The 4,660-nt window shown below is 43.8% G+C and overlaps 1 pseudogene across 1 annotated transcript; it reads right to left on the minus strand.

Moving 5' to 3' along the window:
* Positions 1 to 2,369: 2,369 nt before the first annotated feature.
* On the minus strand, positions 2,370 to 3,627 carry LOC308616442 (large ribosomal subunit protein uL30m-like; annotated as a pseudogene). The gene is made up of 3 exons: positions 3,543 to 3,627; positions 2,903 to 3,239; positions 2,370 to 2,763 (listed from the first exon to the last, which is right to left on the minus strand). The product of its transcript is annotated as a large ribosomal subunit protein uL30m-like (transcript).
* Positions 3,628 to 4,660: the final 1,033 nt, after the last annotated feature.

Raw genomic sequence — 4,660 nt, forward strand, 5'->3', positions numbered from 1 at the left:
AGCTGAAGGCTGCATTGAAGTTAGTAGGATGGAAAGTGCGGGTGCTGGGTGGGTGGGGAGCATTTCAAGCATAAGGACCAGCATATGCAAAGACCATGAGATGGTCAAGTCTGATGAACGAGAATAACTAAAAGTAAGTGCATCTGGATGAAACACAGAGATCAAGGATGAGATGAGGTAGGACTGGGATAAGGACTAGGATTGCTGGCCTAGGAAAAAGTTCAGGTTGTACGCCAGGAGGACTGGGGAGCCACTGCAATATTTTTAAGTACAGGAGTGATGAGGTATGATTTATTTGATGAAGATTGCCCTGGCTATTTTGAGGAAAATGGATTTGAGTTGGGACAGGGCAAGAGTTAAGGAAACCTGATACAAAGTGGTTATGATGATCCAGCTGAGAGATGATGGTAGCTTGAAGGACAGAAATGGCAACGGAGATGGGAAGAGGTGATGAATCAGAAAATATTAAGGAGGAAAAGCATCCGTAGGACTTGGTGATGGACCAGACTGGAGGGTAAGGGAAGGGAAGGAATCAATAATGACTCCCAGGTTTCTGACTTGAACAACCAAGTGGTCATGTGTGGATCCACGGTCACTAATTTGCCACAGCTACTATAACAACGTATCACAAACCAGTGGCTTAAACAACAGAACTTTATTACGTCACAGTTCTGGAGGCTAGAAGTCTGAGATCAAGGTGTTGGCAGAGTTGGTTCTTTCTGAGGGCTGTGAGAAAGAATCTGTTCCATGCCTCTCCCCCAGCTTCTGGTGGTTTGCTGGCAATCTTTGGCATTCCTTGGTTTGTAGATGCTTCACCCCACTCTCTGCCTTCATCTTTACGTGGTGCTTTCCCTCTGGTCATGACTCTATGTCCAAACGTCCCCTTTTTATAAGGATACCCGTCATATTGGATTAGGGCCCACTCTGATGACCTCATCTTACTTACCTGATTACATTCCCAGTGATGCTTTCCAAATAAGGTCACATTCTGGGGTACTGGGAGTTAGGACTTCAACATGTATGTTTTGGGGGAAGATGCAATTTGACCCAAACAGTCACGTAGCATCTCTGGGCCTCAGTTTTTTCACCTGCAGACCAGGGACAAAAATACCTCACAGAGGTCTTATGAGGAATAAACAAGAAGATATGTTTAACATGCCAAGAATAGTATTTGAAACATAACGGAATTGAGGAATTGTGAGTCCCTTTCTGCTCCGTTGCCTAACCCAGATAGAATGGGGAACTTCAGATCAGAAGGGAGGAACATCCATTAGAGAGGCCTCCTGGGGCACTTGGGGGTCTCAAAGTGCCCCCTAAATCATGCTCTGTTGGTGAATGCCTTCACAACAGGGCAGGCTTGATTCCCTGGGACTAGGCCAGCCAAGAGTTGGAGGAATGATGGAGACTCGACTGCTCTGGTCAGGGAAACGGCACTGGCCTGGGAGTTGGACGCCTGAGTTCTAATGACTGTGTGAGTAACCTTGGGCAGGCATCTGCCTCCTCTGGGCCTGAGATTTCTATCCAAAGTATCAGGCACTATTTATTTGTTGGCTGAACACATGTTGAATGAGTAAGTCACAGAGCACTTGCTGTGTGGCAGGCCCTGTGATAGATGGTTTATATCCATGGTCTAATTTAATGCTATCAAGAGCCCCATGAGATTTCATAGGTGGGGAGCCTTGGCCTTAGAGAGGTCCATCACTTGTCTAAGCTGACACTAGGTCTGTTCTCCCTTACCATCTGGGTTCTGAACTTCCCTGTTCCCAGGCTTTAATAGTCCAACATTCCATACATTCCCGCCAACATTCTCATGCTTCTTCCTCTGCCTCTGATGCCCCATGGATGAGGCTGGACCCTGGTACAGCTACAGGCACGTGACACCAGGGAGACCCAGAATGTGGCTGTTGCATAGTTTCCCAGCCTTGCCCAGGGAAGCCCATTAAACATGAAAGGAGCAATTACAAGCTGCAATCAAAGGCACATGAATCAGAGATTCCTTCCCTTTAAGTATTTTGACTCACTTGCCACTTATTTGACTTCTAATCTACATTTTTGTCTCTGTCATTCTGAAACAGATTTCGAAAGGGATAGGAGAAGTGGGCACGGAGATGGAAGTTTCTCTTTCTGAACAGTTAGCTAGGATTGTTCACTGCAGGCTGATTTTTACCCTTAGGTAATTTCCGGCTTCCTTCTTCTTGTTGGCTCTAATAAGATTAATTCTGATTTCTTCTGCCAATATTTGGGCTGTCCCTGTAATGATGAGGGATTGTGCGGTGATTCAGAGGCAGCAGCTGTGGCAGTGTCATTTGAATATTAGAACTTGAAATTTGCTCAGATGGGGTCCCTAGTATAGGATGTGGCTTTGATGGGTATATGATCCTCATTGTGCTTTCTTTCATAATGGATGGAGGAAAGGTACAAATGACAGTAAGAAAAGGACAACCACTTGGGTCTTACCTAGAGTACATCAAGAGCTCAGATCTGCAAAGGGAAGGTAAACCAATCGGGAACTTGCCTTTTTTTTTTTTTTGTATTTAAAATATATTTTAATAGAAACACTTTCTCACCATCTTTAAATAAAGATGATTTACATTTTTTAATCTGAAATGCTCTGGCATTAGGACTTAATTGCTCCCTGGTCCACAGGGTTTAGATGCCATGCACTACTAATTCTCCAGTGTTCGTGAGGCAGGCATTACACATGTCCTCCTTTGCTGGAAGTCCTTGTGGCAACTTCAGGGACTTGATTCTTTTTTTGTTTGTCTGTTTGTTTCTAATAGCTTTATTGAGGTATAATAGACATATAACAAAATGCACACATTTGAAAAGCATATGGTGCTAAGTTTGACATATGTCTACACCCATGTATCCATCACCTCAACAGGGACTTGATTTTTATCACATGTTTAACCACTTTCTTTTTTGCCTTCACTGAAGGGATATTCTTGTGAACCTGAGGAGTAGGTGCTTTTTTCTAATCCAAGCATCTTTATTGTAACCTTTTTCCCAAATGGATGTCTCTTCCTAGTTTTTATTCTGGTAACAATATGCAGTTTATGAAGGTGCTTTGGATCCCCCCCCCATATTTTTCATGGTCTGCAGGTGAAGGCTGAAAAACTTTATCTGGAATTCTTGACCTGGTAAATTTGTGGAGAATCAAATCTGTACAGATGAGAGGCTCTATACCTTTTGTCACTGTAGTCTGCCTGCTGGCCGCTGACCTACCGAGTGCAAACTCCCTGCAGTGAATACGGTGATTATTTTCTTTATAGGCCACTGAGGGAAAGCCAAGCAGAAGAAGGACCTTGCCTTTGTAATACTAACAATAGTAACCACCTTTTGAGAGTTGGCTAAGGTAGGTACTGTCATCACCCCCATTTTGTATATAAAAAAAAGTGAGGCTCACTGAGGATACATAATATGTCCCAACTCACGCCTTTGGAAAACGGCAGACTTGGGATCCAATCTCAAAATGTCTAAACTATAGCTCTTGTATACTTGACCACTATACCTGCAAACTCAGACTTGCAAAGTAAAGTCACCTAAGGTCCCAGGACTGCTGACGGGCATCTTGGGAAAACAGCCCTGCCCAAACCACAGCCATTCACAGGGCTTAGGATGAACCATCACCGTACTTCATACACACTTAAATGCATTATTTCATTTAATTCTCACAATGTTCCTAATGAAGTAGGTCCTATTATCATTCCCACTTTATAGGTGAAGAAACTTGGGTTCAGAAAAAAAGAAGTGACATCCTTGTGCCATGCCACTAGTAAATGGTACAGCTGTCTTTTATTTTACTTTCATTATTCGACTCTCAACATCAGTGACTCGGAAACGTTTTACCAGCTGGAGATTTAAATTGGGGGCATTTTTACGAATCTAAAAGCAATGTTCTTTTATAAGAAAGCATTTGCCGTCTTCTCCTCTGTAGGAATATATTCTGAGTGAGTCTTTCTTTAGCATCTTAAACCCACATGGCCCTAATAATCATCCATTTCCTGGGTAGCTACAGAGCTTTTTGCTAACTCTAATTCTCTTCCCTTCAGGGCTCAGATCACATCATTCTGTCCTCAGATCCTGTGAGGACTGGCAAATCCAGGGTGGCTCAGATGGAGCCCTTTGTAGTGTCCTCCGCTCACCTGAACCCCAGGCCTTTCCCTCTTTTGAACAACCCTCCCTCCACACCAAACTGCCATCTACCCCCTTCCACCTTCCCTCTCTGACTCTCATGTATGCCCTCCATCCCAAACGTCCTAGTCTCCGTTCTTCCTCCTGGAAATCGTTTTGAATGGTGCACTGGAAAGAACCTCATGGTCCCTTAAAGCCACAGTCAGATTATTGCATTCTTGCCTGGGGCGGGTCTCTTATTCCTTTCCAAAGGAGCTGAGAAATACAGAAAAGAAAAATGGCGGAACACGCTGTGTGATTATGGATAAAAGGAAAAGTCAGCACAATCATTTCCTGATATACATGGTAAAACCTCGACTAAATGAAAACAGCAGAGTGTGGAATTCTGGGTAAAGGAATTTTCTGGCTATTTCAGGATTAATCCTCTACAGTCTACTTTCCTGCTTCTGTCAGAGTAGCACGCCAGAGAAAATGACCCTCTGTTGACGGAGGATTTTACACAGTCCTGACATCGTTGTTCTGGGCA

This window comes from Mesoplodon bidens (genome assembly GCF_964165515.1).
Source record: "Mesoplodon bidens genome assembly, chromosome: 4".
In the NCBI taxonomy this organism is placed as follows: domain Eukaryota; kingdom Metazoa; phylum Chordata; class Mammalia; order Artiodactyla; family Ziphiidae; genus Mesoplodon; species Mesoplodon bidens.